Source organism: Triturus cristatus, chromosome 5_2 (genome assembly GCF_964204655.1).
Source record: "Triturus cristatus chromosome 5_2, aTriCri1.1, whole genome shotgun sequence".
Classification (NCBI taxonomy): Eukaryota; Metazoa; Chordata; class Amphibia; order Caudata; family Salamandridae; genus Triturus; species Triturus cristatus.
The window spans coordinates 26,886,317-26,904,340 of NC_140588.1; the positions used below are offsets into that span (position 1 = coordinate 26,886,317).

The window sequence follows — 18,024 nt, forward strand, 5'->3', positions numbered from 1 at the left end:
AAAATGAAAATGTTAGTTTCTCAGACAGTCCCAGCTGAAGGACATAAAAAGGGTATGACACATTCCGGTGATTCAGCCGGACCTGTAAAAGGGACATGCAATTATTGCAAAAAGCCAGGTCATTACGTACACGATTGTCCAGTTTTGAAACATAATATCGCCATAGGTAAAACACAAGAAAGACCACGGCCACTTAGACAAGATCAGAATGAACAAGGAGCTCTGCAGCATGCCCAGGCCATGCCAGCCGCACAACAGCCAATACAGTTTGTGCCAGCTGCACCACCGTTGCCTGTTGCTGCCGCACAGACAACAACACGACAAATGTATCAGACCGCACAGTATGAATATCCTGAGTACCAGCGTTACGCATGAACTAGCCTAGAGAGGGAAGTTGACTTACCCCTTATCGAGATCCCTGTAGATCAAGAAGGACCTTATATACATAGTGAATTATTAGGCCAAGATAGAAAACTTCTACTCGATACAGGGGCAAGTCGAACAACAATAAAACGTAGTGAAGTTCCAGGGGCACCCCTCTCAGGCTCACAGAATATTTCCCTTGGTTTTTCAGGAAAACCTATTGTTAATGAAGTATCGCAGCCTCTTCCACTTACGATAGGACCTCTGACCCGAACTACAGATTTATTGCTTACCAAATCATGTCCAGAAAATTTGCTAGGAATAAAAACATTGAAAGCTCTAGGAGCCATAATATGTTGTTCTCCGGAAGGAGTAAGGTTGTTTTTACGTGATTTTAAAGGTCACTATGTGTCTAGAGACATGGATCCCCGACTGCAGACTTTACCTACACATCTATGGGCACAAGGCCCTACTGATGTTGGTTGCATGAATATTACACCATATCGAGTCACATTGAAGGCAGGAGTGGTGCTACCACGAATGCGACAATACAAGTTACCACCAGATGCTGTAGTGGCTTTACTACAAATCATTGACGAGCTCATTGCCCAAGGAGTAGTTGTGGAAACAGACTCCAATGTATGTAATTCACCGATAATTCCGATTCTTAAACGAACAGATCCAAAGGCCCCGCCAGTATATCGATTGGTTATTGATCTGCGCGAGTTAAACAAGTGCATTGTGCCACAATTCCCTGTGGTCCCAGATATCTCGTCATTACTGACAGCCATTGATTCCGAAGCAACATTCTTTACTGTAATTGATCTCAAGAATGCCTTTTTCAGCGTCCCAATAGATCCGGAAAGCCAATATTTGTTCGGATTTAGTTTAAATGGACGTAGCTTTAAATTCACACGCGCACCTCAAGGATTTACAGAAAGCCCCAGCATCTATAGCCAAGCACTGAAACGAGAACTAGATAGTATCCACATGCCAGTTAACACTGCCCTGCTTCAATACGTCGATGATCTGCTGATCACCGCAAGAAGCGAACCGGAATGTGAAAAAGCATCACTGACAGTTTTAAAATTTCTAGCCGAAAAGGGGCACAAGGTGTCCCCTTCTAAGCTGCAATTCTGTGTCCAGCGAGTTATTTATCTTGGACACTCGCTGTCCAAGGAGGGAAGGCAGCTTACACCCGACCGCATTCAGTTAATAGCTAACATGCCAATACCCAAGACACAAAAGGAAGTACGGGCTTTCATAGGCCTCACTTCATATTGTAGGCAGTGGATCCCTCAGTACGCATTTCTAGCAAAACCACTCATTCAGTTAACCACACAGGAGGCAGCCACATCGACTGTTCTCCCTTGGACTCAGGAACATACACAAGCTTTTGAAAGCTTAAAGAAAGCTTTATGTCAAGCACCTGTTTTAGCAACGCCATGTTACAGAAAACAGTTTACACTCTTTGTTACAGAACGCGAAGGTACTGCCTTGTCAGTACTCACACAGGAACAAGCAGGAGCACACAAACCATGTGCTTATTTTTCTAGTACATTAGATCCCGTAGCTCAGGCTTTGCCTGCATGCCTGAAATAAGTAGCAGCGACAGCTTTAGCAATCAGACAAAGCGATGCCATAGTGTTAGGACATCCATTGACAGTTCAAGTGCCACACGCGGTAGAGGTTCTTGTAAACAGAACGCAAACACAACACTTGACTATAGCGCGACTTACAGGGTACGAACTTACATTGTTCCAGCCACATATAGAAATCAGACGCTGTAACACATTGAATCCTGCCACACTTTTGCCAGTAACCGGAACAGACCCACTAGCTCATGACTGTATTGAAGTTATTACTATAACGACAAAACCCAGACAAGACTTAACCGATGTCCCATTGTCAGATCCAGACCTGACATTGTATGTAGATGGTTCATGTATGAGAACAAGTACAGGAGAGTTAGTGGCCGCTTACGCAGTCACAACAGATACTGAAGTCATTGAAACTAATCGTATAAATACTTTGTCAGCTCAAGCCGCAGAGCTCATCGCTCTGACACAAGCCTGTATTCAAGCCACGAATAAAAAAGTCAACATATACACTGATTCACGTTATGCATTCGGAGTTGTGCATGACTTCGGCGTGCTGTGGCGAGAGAGAGGTTATTTAACTTCCCACGGTGCCCACATTCAGCACGGACCCCTCATTCATGCCTTATTAGATGCAATACATCTACCCACGGCAATATCAATTATGAAATGTAAAGCTCATACGAAAGTTACTGATATCATTTCCCAAGGCAATGATCTAGCCGACAGAACAGCTAAACAGACTGCTCAAACCCAAACATCCGACATGACAAAGACAATAGTCCCGATGCCGACACATTGTATGACAGTTAAAGATCCTACTCTTGACGTAATTGACATACAGACACATGCTACACCAGACGAAATAAAGAAATGGACTGAATTAGGAGGGATCCAAACGGACCAAGGATGGATGATGAAGGAAAAGTCTGTGTGGTTCCTTCCTGATTCAATGGTCCAAGTTATAATTAACACTACACATAGTCCAGCACATCTCGGAGAAAAAGCTATGCTAGACAGCATTCAACACATTTGGTTCAATAAACATTTGCGAGCAGCAGCCAAACAAAAGGTCCGTACCTGTATGATCTGTTGTCAGTTTAACCCAGGAAAAAGCGTTCCCGTAGAACAGGGTGGATTTCATCCTCCTGATCACCCTTTTGAAGTGCTCCAGATGGATTATATCCAGATGGAACGATGTCGAGGATTCAAATATGTTCTCATAGTTGTCTGCGCTCTGTCCCGTTGGACGGAGGCATACCCGGTTTCAGATTACACTGCCCCGACTACTGCCAAACAGTTGGTTCGAGAATTCTTCCCACGATACGGTTTACCACGTGTTGTCTACTCAGATAACGGCCAGCCGTTCTCATCCGAATTAATGAAACACGTTTCACTTCTGTTAGGATATCAGTGGAAATTCCACTGTGTCCGACACCCCGAGGCAGCAGGTCTCGTAGAAAGACATAATCAGATACTGAAAATCAGATTGTCCAAAATATGCAGAGAGAAAGGTGTCGACTGGATAGTCGCGTTACCAGTTGCACTCTTTTACATGAGAATGGTAGCACACTCTCGAACAGGGCTATCCCCGTATGAGGTGATCTTTGGCAGACCACCAAATATGTGGGGGACGCCTATACCACGCAAAATAACTGATGTTGACTGTAATATGCTGACAGATTACTTGGCTTCCTTGATGTCTGCACTACAATCTTGTCGTTCACAGGTAGCTGCAGCCTTTCCCGACAACACTGAGGTGAAACCCCATGACGTAGTTCCGGGTGATCTCGTATTTGTGAGAAATTTCGACCGAAAGACTCAGCTGGAGCCCAGGTGGAAGACACCCAAGTTGGTTCTGCTGACCACAAGGACAGCCGTGAAGATCGAGGGCCGCAAGGGCTGGATTCATTCAAGTCATATCAAGAAATTTCATGGACTATCCTCGGATATAGACATTGTGCCCTGCACTCCCTCACAGACTGATTCAAAACTTCCTTTGGTTGAAAAGACTGAAACCGAACTCTATAAAGTAAAATTGAGGCCTAGAACGTCAGACAATTTGATTGTTTAAGTCCTCTCCAAGGTGAAGCGGTTGAATTTGTCTCTGACATGTATCCTCTAGACCTGAATCATGGACAGTCGCGAAAAATGATGAAACGACAGGCGTATTGTAAATCACTGCGTAGCCACTGCATAGTGACATTAATAATCTTGTTCTCCTTAAGTCTTTTAATAATTACTGCAAGTATATTGTTGCACATATATTACCCTATTGCCAGAAACGTTTACAATGTTACCGCAGAACATTCTTTTAGTGACCTACCGCCGCATGAATTGTCTTATAGACTTGCGCTGCGCAATAACACTTTCATTAGTATGTTACATCATTCCCATCAGACTAGTAATGCCACCAATTGTTGGGTGTGTGGTCGGCTCCCTCCCTATCAGAATTATGAAGGAGTCCTGCCATTCTTTCCACACCCGTTTACACATAATGGCTCCTGTGGAGCATGGTTTAGTTTAATCAATTCCATAGACTCAGACACAGCAGTTTACCAAGATCAGTGGGTATGGGGAAACCTGAACCTAGTTTTACTCAAGGTCTGCTACCCTGACAAGGAGGGTCGCCCCAAAAGAACAGGAACTGATCTAGAAAATGAAGTATATGGATTAGGTAATTTTACACCTAATCTCATGATTCTAAATGTCGTATCTGAAGTTGAACTAGTCTTACCCACCATGTCAGTATTCCCAGCGAAGGGTGAATTGTGTGTAAGAAAGGTTGGTTCCATACATATGGGCCATAGTAAATGCACTACTATAGTAGAATTCAGTGATCAAGGCAAATCTTCATTTAGAGCTTATCGCCACTCCTACTTTATATGTGGTCAGACTGCATATATGCGTCTACCTCTAGATTGGGATGGTACCTGCTACATTGCATTCCTTTTGCCACCTGTTTTCCTAGCTCCTCCTGATTATTACAGAAATATTCATTTAGTACACAACAGAGAGCGGAGAGATCTCCCAATTGTCGATTACACTGAAACAGCATGGGAAAAATACACAGATTTCAATAAAGGCATCTTTCCCTATATAGGTACTGTTACTAATAGTAAACTGATACGTAGATTAACTAGAACCCTTGAAGCAGTAGTGAATGAAACTATTTCCGCCCTAGGCAATTTAACAGAAGAGCAGTCTGCTATGCGGATTGTTGTGCTTCAAAATCGTCTTGTCCTTGACGTCATCCTGGCTGATAGGGGCGGAGCTTGTAGGGTCATCGGATCAAGCTGCTGCGTATTCATACCAGAAAATTCGCCATCTGTATATAAAGCCATAACTCGCCTTCATAAGATTGTAAACCAGATACACCAGAACCCAGGCACTTGGACTTGGTCCAGTTGGTTTTGGAGTGTGATATCAGCCTGGGGATGGAGAGTTCTATCCTTCCTAGGTATTGGCCTTCTCATACTATTCAGTTGCTGTCTATGTCTACAATGTGGACCAGCGATTTGTGGTCTGTGTGCCACATCGTGTATTCCACCACCAAGATTTCATTCGTCACGGAAGAAGAAAGAAGAACAAATGATGCTATATGAACAGATCAATGGATTAATGAAGATTGATATCTCTTAACGGGCAAGTAGGGGACAAGGAGGGAATGTGGAAATATGGATTTTTCTGGTCAGTTATGTCCCCTATCTTGGACCCCACCGGTTCTATGTGCATGTCACAAGTACATGTATGTTCCCTCCAGTTCCAGTTATGAAGACGCAAATACATGTGCGTCCACCGTCAACATGTCCTCTGTCAGATCCGCCATGAATAGGCCGGATATTCCATTCCTAAATATGAAAGGCCACCGGCTTTATATGGTTCACTTATGCCATTTTACAGTCTAGGCAAGTAGGCCCTGATTCTGTCATCAAACTCTTCTTGCCTTCTGCCTCTGAAAGCTCGAGTCTGAGCCTGCATCTGTGACCATGAACTTTGTCTCATTCTCTGCGCGGCTCACGAAGCCTGACATCAGCCTATTCTCTGCCAAGAACTGTATTTCACCTTCGAATTATCTGCTTCCCCCTCAGCCGATGCATTCCTGCCTAGTAGTTTAAGTAAACATTCTTCCAGTTACCAAGCAAAAGGCCCGGCTTCTCTGTCCTCATGCAAGTAACTCATAGCCCTGTTACCATGGAATATTTCTACCCCCTCGCATTTAGTGTAGACACTTAGACGCTTGTACACGCACGCACAGTCAGTATAGAATAGATTCTGTCCGAGAGTCCTTCTTTCGTGGATAACATAGTTCTTTAAACATAGGATGTTAGATATGATTTGGGATTAGGTTGACTTGACCCCCCAGACTTCTTGTCTCCACATGGAGAGCTAAATGTCAAGTCCCCTTCACCCCCTAGTTACACGTCAATTACACGTCATGTTGCTGCGCGCGCATCTATGCCAAGTATTATCTTATAGATCCACCTATATGTGACATCATAACCAATTACGTTCCTTTTTACTCCTTATTACACCCATTTTTGGTTACGCAGATAAATCGTCATTTTCCTTATCAATTGTTACGCCTACTGCATTCGCTTCATTGTAATGTATGTACTATAAAAGTCATTTCATGTCAATAATGTATGTACTTCACTTCCTGAACCTCCGTGGTGATGGAACTTGGAGCAACCGATTATAATCGATCACTGGAATAAAGCCCATTCCGAATCTCTAATACCACGGATTCTGCCTCTCATTTTACTGAGCTGTTTTATTATGTTTCCGTATCAAATTAAGTCCCGGTAAAGGAATTTTATTTACCACAGCGGGATACTTAGATGTCCATTGGGCTCAAGAGATAATCGGCGTTCAACCAGTGCGATTTCATTCACTACGGCAGTTTCAGCCTGTTTTAAATAATTGTCCAATGTCCCCATGCCTGCAGCCCTGGTACTTGATTTAGAGTGCCCTCTTGGCATGGCTCACACCGGTGTTGGAAAAATACGTAAACAGAGCGTTGTGAGACTCACCCCAGAACAGATGTCAATGAAGGTTCTGGCCAGATGTAAGGGGATAGTCCGAACCCAACCTCTTCCGACCTCTGACGGCCTCAGACGGTCTGCCCTTTGTCCGGGCTTCAACTGCATCAGTCATCAACATGTTCGTGAACAAGAAGCAGAAGCTCCGAAACGCCTAGGGCAGACAGAAACATCCAAGCGCTTATGCCGGTTCCTGATTTAAATAAAGAGTCCTGTTGAAATTGCGGGACTCGCCTGACTTCGAGTTCAACTTTTGGATGGTATATATATATATATTGAAAAACCAAAGGAAATGATGGTCTTCAGCCAGGCTTGCTTGAATCCAGTGGCAAAGTGAGCAAGGGACTCACGTCTGAGCATACCCTGCCAACTTATGGCGAACAAAGCAAAACCAAAGGAAATGATGGACGGAGTGTTGAACATTGCAAGCACTCACTCCCAGTCAACTGATCTGGGTTTAATCCATCACCGTTCTTTAGCCCACTCCGCCACCCCAGTTCAGACATGGCCAAATGCAAATCAGTCTGACCCTGGGCCTCATGGGAACAGTCCAGCCCGAACTGCCAAGCCATGTCTTCCCTGGACCGGAAACAAGCTTCCTAGGACCGGTTTCTGGCATTTCAGCCGTCTTCCGCCAGGCTTGCTTGAATCCAGTGGCAAAGTGAGCAAGGGACTCACGTCTGAGCATACCCTGCCAACTTATGGCGAACAAAGCAAAACCAAAGGAAATGATGGACGGAGTGTTGAACATTGCAAGCACTCACCCCCAGTCAACTGATCTGGGTTTAATCCATGACCGTTCTTTAGCCCACTCCGCCACCCCAGTTCAGACATGGCCAAATGCAAATCAGTCTGACCCTGGGCCTCATGGGAACAGTCCAGCCCGAACTGCCAAGCCATGTCTGCCCTGGACCGGAAACAAGCTTCCTAGGACCGGTTTCTGGCATTTCAGCCGTCTTCAGCCAGGCTTGCTTGAATCCAGTGGCAAAGTGAGCAAGGGACTCACGTCTGAGCATACCCTGCCAACTTATGGCGAACAAAGCAAAACCAAAGGAAATGATGGACGGAGTGTTGAACATTGCAAGCACTCACCCCAGTCAACTGATCTGGGTTTAATCCATCACCGTTCTTTAGCCCACTCTGCCACCCCAGTTCAGACATGGCCAAATGCAAATAAGTCTGACCCTGGGCCTCATGGGAACAGTCCAGCCCGAACTGCCAAGCCATGTCTTCCTTGGACCGGAAACAAGCTTCCTAGGACCGGTTTCTGGCATTTCAGCCGTCTCCAGCCAGGCTTGCTTGAATCCAGTGGCAAAGTGAGCAAGGGACTCACGTCTGAGCATACCCTGCCAACTTATGGCGAACAAAGCAAAACCAAAGGAAATGATGGATGGAGTGTTGAACATTGCAAGCACTCACCCCCAGTCAACTGATCTGGGTTTAATCCATCACCGTTCTTTAGCCCACTCCGCCACTCCAGTTCAGACATGGCCAAATCCAAATCAGTCTGACCCTGGGCCTCATGGGAACAGTCCAGCGCGAACTGCCAAGCCATGTCTTCCCTGGACCGGAAACAAGCTTTCTAGGACCGGTTTCTGGCATTTCAGCCGTCTTCAGCCAGGCTTGCTTGAATCCAGTGGCAAAGTGAGCAAGGGACTCACGTCTGAGCATACTCTGCCAACTTATGGCGAACAAAGCAAAACCAAAGGAAATGATGGACGGAGTGTTGAACATTGCAAGCACTCACCCCCAGTCAACTGATCTGGGTTTAATCCATCACCGTTCTTTAGCCCACTCCGCCACCCCAGTTCAGACATGGCCAAATGCAAATCAGTCTGACCCTGGGCCTCATAGGAACAGTCCAGCCCGAACTGCCAAGCCATGTCTTCCCTGGACCGGAAACAAGCTTCCTAGGACCGGTTTCTGGCATTTCAGCTGTCTTCAGCCAGGCTTGCTTGAATCCAGTGGCAAAGTGAGCAAGGGACTCACGTCTGAGCATACCCTGCCAACTTATGGCGAACAAAGCAAAACCAAAGGAAATGATGGACGGAGTGTTGAACATTGCAAGCACTCACCCCCAGTCAGCTGATCTGGGTTTAATCCATCACCGTTCTTTAGCCCACTCTGCCACCCCAGTTCAGACATGGCCATATTCAAATCAGTCTGACCCTGGGCCTCATGGGAACAGTCCAGCCCGAACTGCCAAGCCATGTCTTCCCTGGACCGGAAACAAGCTTCCTAGGACCGGTTTCTGGCATTTCAGCCGTCTTCAGCCAGGCTTGCTTGAATCCAGTGGCAAAGTGAGCAAGGGACTCACGTCTGAGCATACCCTGCCAACTTATGGCGAACAAAGCAAAACCAAAGGAAATGATGGACGGAGTGTTGAACATTGCAAGCACTCACCCCCAGTCAACTGATCTGGGTTTAATCCATCACCGTTCTTTAGCCCACTCCGCCACCCCAGTTCAGACATGGCCAAATGCAAATCAGTCTGACCCTGGGCCTCATGGGAACAGTCCAGCCCGAACTGCCAAGCCATGTCTTCCCTGGACCGGAAACAAGCTTCCTAGGACCGGTTTCTGGCATTTCAGCCGTCTTCAGCCAGGCTTGCTTGAATCCAGTGGCAAAGTGAGCAAGGGACTCACGTCTGAGCATACCCTGCCAACTTATGGCGAACAAAGCAAAACCAAAGGAAATGATGGACGGAGTGTTGAACATTGCAAGCACTCACCCCCAGTCAACTGATCTGGGTTTAATCCATCACCGTTCTTTAGCCCACTCCGCCACCCCAGTTCAGACATGGCCAAATGCAAATCAGTCTGACCCTGGGCCTCATGGGAACAGTCCAGCCCGAACTGCCAAGCCATGTCTTCCCTGGACCAGAAACAAGCTTCCTAGGACCGGTTTCTGGCATTTCAGCCGTCTTCAGCCAGGCTTACTTGAATCCAGTGGCAAAGTGAGCAAGGGACTCACGTCTGAGCATACCCTGCCAACTTATGGCGAACAAAGCAAAACCAAAGGAAATGATGGACGGAGTGTTGAACATTGCAAGCACTCACCCCCAGTCAGCTGATCTGGGTTTAATCCATCACCGTTCTTTAGCCCACTCTGCCACCCCAGTTCAGACATGGCCATATTCAAATCAGTCTGACCCTGGGCCTCATGGGAACAGTCCAGCCCGAACTGCCAAGCCATGTCTTCCCTGGACCGGAAACAAGCTTCCTAGGACCGGTTTCTGGCATTTCAGCCGTCTTCAGCCAGGCTTGCTTGAATCCAGTGGCAAAGTGAGCAAGGGACTCACGTCTGAGCATACCCTGCCAACTTATGGCGAACAAAGCAAAACCAAAGGAAATGATGGACGGAGTGTTGAACATTGCAAGCACTCACCCCCAGTCAACTGATCTGGGTTTAATCCATCACCGTTCTTTAGCCCACTCCGCCATCCCAGTTCAGACATGGCCAAATGCAAATCAGTCTGACCCTGGGCCTCATGGGAACAGTCCAGCCCAAACTGCCAAGCCATGTCTTCCCTGGACCGGAAACAAGCTTCCTAGGACCGGTTTCTGGCATTTCAGCCGTCTTCAGCCAGGCTTGCTTGAATCCAGTGGCAAAGTGAGCAAGGGACTCACGTCTGAGCATACCCTGCCAACTTATGGCGAACAAAGCAAAACCAAAGGCAGTTCGGGCTGGACTGTTCCCATGAGGCACAGGGTCAGACTGATTTGCATATGGCCATGTCTGAACTGGGGTGGCAGAGTGGGCTAAAGAACGGTGATGGATTAAACCCAGATCAGATGACTGGGGGTGAGTGCTTGCAATGTTCAACACTCCGTCCATCATTTCCTTTGGTTTCTGCTTTGTTCGCCATAAGTTGGCAGGGTATGCTCAGACGTGAGTCCCTTTCTCACTTTGCCACTGGATTCAAGCAAGCCTGGCTGAAGACGGCTGAAATGTCAGAAACCGGTCCTAGGAAGCTTGTTTCTGGTCCAGGGAAGACATGGTTTGGCAGTTCGGGCTGGACTGTTCCCATGAGGCACAGGGTCAGACTGATTTGCATATGGCCATGTCTGAACTTGGGTGGCAGAGTGGGCTAAAGAACGGTGATGGATTAAACCCAGATCAGATGACTGGGGGTGAGTGCTTGCAATGTTCAACACTCCGTCCATCATTTCCTTTGGTTTCTGCTATATATATATATATTACCTACTGGCGGTCGCCAGTAGGTAGTTATAGCTAGGACCTATTATCCATAGGAAAATCGAAACATTCTATTCACAATAACTTTGGCGCCGGTTGACGAATCTTCACAAAATTTTCAAAACTAATGGCCCGTTACGGTCAGCTCCTATCCTGAAAGTGTGGGGGTAATTCTTTAAGCAGGGGACGAGAAAAAAGGGGATCCTAAAACACGTTTTCCCCATGTTATTTCCCATAGGAAATGTTAGACACGGCTACAGCCCGAACTGCTGAACGGAATTACACCAAATTTTGCAAAAAGTTAGCCTTTGGTTCAGAAAGCTCCCTTTTTTGTAAAATGGTGTAAATCGGTAGAGTAGTTCCTGAGAAAATCAAAAAATAGAGGTAAAAAAATCAATTTCCCATAGGAAACTTTAGACACGGTTATAGCAAAAACTGCTGAACGGAATTACACCAAATATGGCAAAAGGGTACTGCTTGGATCAGAAAGCGTCCTTTTTAAAAATGGTGTAAATCCGTTCAGTAGTTTTTGAGAAATTAAGAAATAAAGATAGTAATATCTATGGCTGCGTTGGATCCGTGCACCCTCCCGATCACGAGCTTCATGCTAATTGGCTGTCAACACTACAAACCAGGAAGTGTTGGCATCCATCTTGTGCCTTGGAAGAACCGAGGCACAAGAAAACAGAAAAACAAATGCGCAAAACAGGAAAAGGGGGCAGGGTAGAAAAACCCTGACCCCCTAGGACTGCTCAGGGGGTCCCACAAGGACCACCAGGGCCAAAAAAAGCATTAAAAAAAATAATAATAATCGGTGAGATTCGTGCACCCAGCGCGAATTTCGGCTGAAATAAAAAAAAAATTAAAAAGCGCGTGCTGCCGCACTTCGTTAATATTTAGTCCCCAGGTGGACCAGGTCCCGGGGACAGAGAAAAAAAAGTGTGGGGGGGCCCCAATCCCCACTCAGCCCCTCCCTGCAGCCCTGGGGACTGCCACCCACCAGGGCTTTCATTAATTGATTGCGGGGGACACAGGGGCCCCCGCAGCCCCGGGGACCGCCATCCCCCGAGGCTTTAACCAACTAACCCACCAGGTACGTCCAGTAAGTGCCACAGAGTTGCATTGCAGAGAGGTGTAAAATGGGGCATGGCCTTGGACCACCTCTCTGCAACGCAGCTCTGTGGTGCTTACTGGCGGTACACGGTGAGCTACTTGGACCCAGGGACTCTCAGGATTCAAGGGGACTTAATCCCCCAACTTAAAACGTGCTACAGGGCACCTCTGCACAGTGGTAAAGGGAGTGGGAGGGGCCAGAGGTGATGTGTGCAAACATGCCCTGTGGTGCATTTTAAGTTGGGGAATTAAGTCCCCTTCAATCCTGAGGGCCCCTGGGGGCCAACTAGGCCACCAGGTATCTCCAGTAAGTGCCACAGGCCTGAGTTGCAGAGAGGTGGACCAGGTCAAAAAAGGTTTTACACCTCTCTGCAATGCAGCTCTGTGGCGCCTACTGGAGGTACCTGGTGGGCTTTTTGGATCCCAGGGACCCTCAGGATTGAAGGGGACTTTATCCCCCAACTTAAAACACTCCACTGGGCGTGTTTGCACACATCACCTCAGGCCCGCCCCCTCCCTCCACCACTGGTCAAATGCGCCTCCTGGTGCGTTGTAAGTTGGGGAATTGATTCCCCTTGAATACTGAGGGTCCCTGGGGGCCAACAAGCCCACAAGGTACCGCCAGTGTGCGCCAGGGAGCTGCATTGCAGAAAGGTGTTCAGAGGCCAGGCCCCTTTTTACACCTCTCTGCAACGCAGCTCTGTGGCGCTTACTGGAGGTACCGCGTGGGATAGTTGGAGCCCAGGGACCCTCAGGATTCAAGGGGACTTAATCTACCAACTTAAAACACGCCACGGGGCGTGTTTGCACAGTGGTGAAGGGAGGGGGCGGGGCCTGAGGTGACATGTGTGCAAATACGCCTTGTGGCACGTTTAAAGTTGGGGAATTAATTCCCTTTCAATCCTGAGGGCCCCTGGGGGCCAACTAGCCCACCAGATGCATCCATTAAGTGCACTGCGCTGCGTTGCAGAGAGGTGGTCCAGTCCATGCCCCTTTTTACACCTCTCTGCATGTAGATCTGTGGCGCTTACTGGAGGTACCTGGTAGGCTAGTTGGCCCCCAGGGGCCTCAGGATTGAAGGGGACTTTATCACTCATCTTAAAACGTGTCACGGGGCATGTTTGCACAGTGGTAAAGGGAGGGGGCGGGGCCTGAGGTTCCATGTGTGCAAACACGCCCTGTGGCGCGTTTAAAGTTGGGGAATTAATTCAGTTTTAATCCTGAGGGACCTTGGGGGCCAACTAGCCCACCAGGTGTTTCCAGTAAGCGCCACTGCGCTGCGTTGCAGAGAGGTGGTCCAGGCCATGCCCTTTTTTACACCTCTCTGCAACTCAGCTCTGTGGCGCTTACTGGAGGTACCTGGTGGGCTATTTGAATCCCAGGGACCCTCAGGATTGAAGGGGACTTTATTCCCCAACTTAAAACGTGCCACGGGGTGTGTTTGCACACATGTCACCTCAGGCACCCCCTCCCTTCACCAGTGTGCAAACGCGCCCTGTAGCGCGTTTTAAGAGGTAGTTTTAATCCTCTGCCCTATTATGTACTAGGGACTTACAGAGGAGGTCATGCTAATCACAGGGGTACCCCAACGCAGAGTGTTCCCTAGTGTATGTAGGTGTTTTCACTGTATTCTAAGTGTCTTTTAACATAGTACTGGGTCTAGGACTGGTTAGCCAGTCAGTTACCACCAGTACCCGTCTGAAAAAGTTGTGGGCACAGGATGATTATGCAACAAGGCCTCTTCCTGCTCCTCTGTTGGTTCTTTCTGCGCATGTCTTGCTTCTTCCTGCACTTGTCATCGTCTTTGTGGACTTCTGTTGCTTCTTTCTGCATTTCTTTTGCTTCTTTCTGTGCATTTTTTCTTCTTTCTTCAGATGTCCAACCTCTGTAGGCATAGTTAGAAACTAGCATTTAAAACAACCTTAGAAATTCACTTAAAAAACCATAGGTTTCAGGCACGTTATAGTTAGAAATTAGCATTTAAAAAACCTTTGAAATTCACTGAAAATACCATAGGTTTCAGGCACATTATAGTTAGAAATTAACATTTAAAAAACCTTAGAAATTCACTGAAAAAACCATAGCTTTTAGGGAATGTTATAGTTAGTTGGACATTGCACTCGTACAAAACCCATGAAATTCCCCCGTTATAGTTAGTTCAGCTAACTATAACTCACGCCCGCAATGCACTGCTGATGACGTCACATATTACATCACTCATGACATGGTCAGTGACATCACTGATGACATCGCTGATGACATCACTGATGACATCACTGATGACATCATCCATGTGATAATTTCATGCATCTTCTCACACCCTAAAATAACTTTAGAAACACCCACTCTAAATTACAGACTGCCATTCTCAAAACCATAGACACTCCAACACCAATAACTACATACCCACTCACTGATTCTTAGGTCTACACACACATCCACTGACTCACCCGTACAGTCACTCATACTTATGGTCACTCAGTACAGGACTATTATATGCACTCATACACCTATATAGACAGTCACACACCACCACTCATCCATAGAGGTACTCACACCCCTAGTCAGTCATGAAAATAATTATTCACACTCCCATTTACTCACTTATACAGTTATACACACACCAGCTCACTTAGTCATTCAAATACTAGCACATTCTTACGTTCTTATACAATCACTGATACAAGCAAACACTCATCCATGTAGCCACTCTCACAATCAAACACTCTTACTTATAGACATTTATATACTCTAACACACTATACTGCCTTTCATATATGTAGTTACTTACACATCTACAAATGAGATATACATTCACTCACTAACACACCCATACACACACTCACCCACCCATACAGTCCATCACAGATGCACACTTCAAACTATGCACCCAGTGAATTACCCACTCACACATCTATGCACAGAGTCACACACACACCACCCACACAAACACTCAGGCACCCATACAGATACTCAGACAACCAATCAAGTGATGTCACTGACCATGTCATGAGTGATGTAATATGTGACGTCAACAGCAGTGTATTGCGGGGGCGCGAGTTATAGTCAGCTGAACTAACTATAAAGGGGGAATTTCACGGGTTTTGTACGAGTGCAATGTCCAACTAACTATAACTTTCCCTAAAACCTATGGTTTTTTCAGTGAATTTCTAAGGTTTTTTAAATGCTAATTTCTAACTATAACGTGCCTGAAACCTATGGTTTTTTCAGTGAATATATATATATATATATATTCACTGAAAAAACCATAGGTTTTACAGACGTTATAGTTAGGAATTAGCATTTAAAAAACCTTAGAAATTCACTGAAAAAACCATAGGTTTCAGGGACGTTATAGGTAGTTGGACATTTGACTCATATAAAACCAGAGAAATTCGCCTGTTATAGTTAGTTGAGCTAACTATATCTCACGCATATTCACTGCATACGAGAGAGAAGACAGATCACTTTCAAACAAAAGGTGAAATATGTATGGAATGCACTGTTGAAATCTAGGATCTTCAGAATATAATCTTGTTGACAGATATACTGAAGCTGGAATCCGTACAGGTCGGCCATCATATCGACCACCTTCTCCAGAAGGAAACAACTGTGGAAAACAACAAGCTTCCAAGCTTTTCTCCCATACACTCATCGTGCTTTTTTCATTTGAAATAACTCAATGCTACTTCCTATCACTTCTTTTGAAAGCAAAGGACATATTGTATAATGTTCATAAATCTCTTCAGTCCTTGACTTGTCCACTTTCTCTATTTGACCACTTGAAATTTCAAAATCATCTTCTAAACGTATTACCTGTTATAACCATCCCGATATTCTGTAATGTCAATCTTTCTGCAAATGCCTTTATTTATTGTCTTAAATTATTTTTTAATATGTTATTTGTAAACTGTGTATATATATAAATTTTGTATGCTTTTATGACAATCGTCGAATAAAGCTTTCTTGACTTGACTTGTATTACCTGTTCATCCACATTTACATTTTTGTAATAAATATTGTTCTCTATAAGATATAAGGTAGACTTTTCAACTTTATTAACATCCACAAATTCTTGCCATATTTTTCCGACTCCTTGTGGGTACACCATTTACTAAAATAACTACTGCCACATCTTCCTCTCCAGCAATAGTTTCAATGTTTTTCTTAAAATCCAAAGGTGAGTACACCACTCTTCCTTTCAGCCCTCTTTGCAAGTCTGTTGGTTTACCTGTTTTAGGCTGCATCCGAATTATAGTTTGAAAAGGATGAACAGATTGAATTAGAACCGACTGAATACAATTTGGCCAGCTCCTGCGGAATAGCTACTAACTCCAACGTATTATGCACTGCTCTAGCAGGCATTTTGTTTTCTTCTAATTTGTTGTAACAATATTTACATGTACGTTGATCACTACCTAACTCAAATTGACCTTCAACAAACAAGTAAGTTGCAAATTCTTCCCACTTACCATTGTTCTCCTTTTCACTTTTCATAAACAAATCAACATTCCTACTTTGACTTTTATAATGAGTATGTCGACAATAAACACATAGTTTGGTATTTCAGAGCACACTACATTAAACTTTCCAATTTCTTCTTCAAACTGATCAGTGCTAATCACTTTCTCATCTCCTCCAACATCTGTAATTGTCAAAATTTCACTTTCTATGAACTGCTCTTCTGAACCAAAATATCGCATTTCAATATCATTACACTTTTTTTGAACATCTGAAAAAGAACCATATAAAAGACTTCCATTCAGTTCACTTAAACTTAATGCAGGACTTTTTACATAGTTACAAAGTTCCGCATTTCTGAATGGTGTACTGCTAACATCCTCAAATGATGAAAAACACTTTGACAAACTTTTCTTGAAAGACAAGCCAGAGAATACCCATACTTCTCAGTATATTTTCTTACATTACATGGATCTAGTCCTTGTAACAACTCATTCTCCTGTTTTATACTTTTCTGAGTATATTCTTGTAGTAAATTTCGCATTTTATCAATGGATTCCTGTCGAATACTACAAATACTACTACAAGTCCACTTATTCACAGGAGCTCGTGGACGTTTCCCTTGCACTTCTTCAGCTATTAACTCTTCTGCACTTTTACCAACCATTTCCTCCTTTGGAAAAGGAACACCATCCTGAACTTCGTAGCAACGACCTCCAGTATCAACTGCAAATGATAAACTATTTTCCTGGGAGTAACTGTCCTCATTAAAAGAAGGCTCAGTACTAGAAGTATGTCTCCAATGTCCACTAAAGATTTTTTTCTACTTTTGTCTTTCAATACTTTCACTATTTTATCCAATACTTTCAATCTCTTTAAAATCAAAATGAACAACTTCTGTTTCAAATTGAAAGCAGTATCCACTATACTTTCAATACTCTGCTTCTCTTCGAATTGGAACATTCTTCTTTTATATTTGCAGCATGTTTTCAATAAATTCTGAATTACTCTAGATCCAAAAATTCTCTGACGAATTTCTTGGAATTGTTTTTGTCTCCGAGTACCAGATACTATTTCTTTATCATCTTTCCTTTTCCTCGTATTTGAAATTGAATTCTGCTTCACCCTACTTGAAAAATTGTTCTTTTTGCTTTGTGTGATGTTTTTCTCATTAAATGTTCGTAATATTTGTTTCAAAAATTGTCTTTTGCTTTTACTCGAACAAACAGTTTCTCTACTACTCGCATTTA

At 44.8% G+C, this 18,024-nt stretch overlaps 1 protein-coding gene across 1 annotated transcript in view; it reads right to left on the minus strand.

Moving 5' to 3' along the window:
* The window catches only part of LOC146822610 (nuclear receptor subfamily 4 group A member 3-like), a 457,521-nt gene that overhangs the window by 306,450 nt on the left and 133,047 nt on the right, over nucleotides 1–18,024 (minus strand). The window lies entirely within an intron of this gene.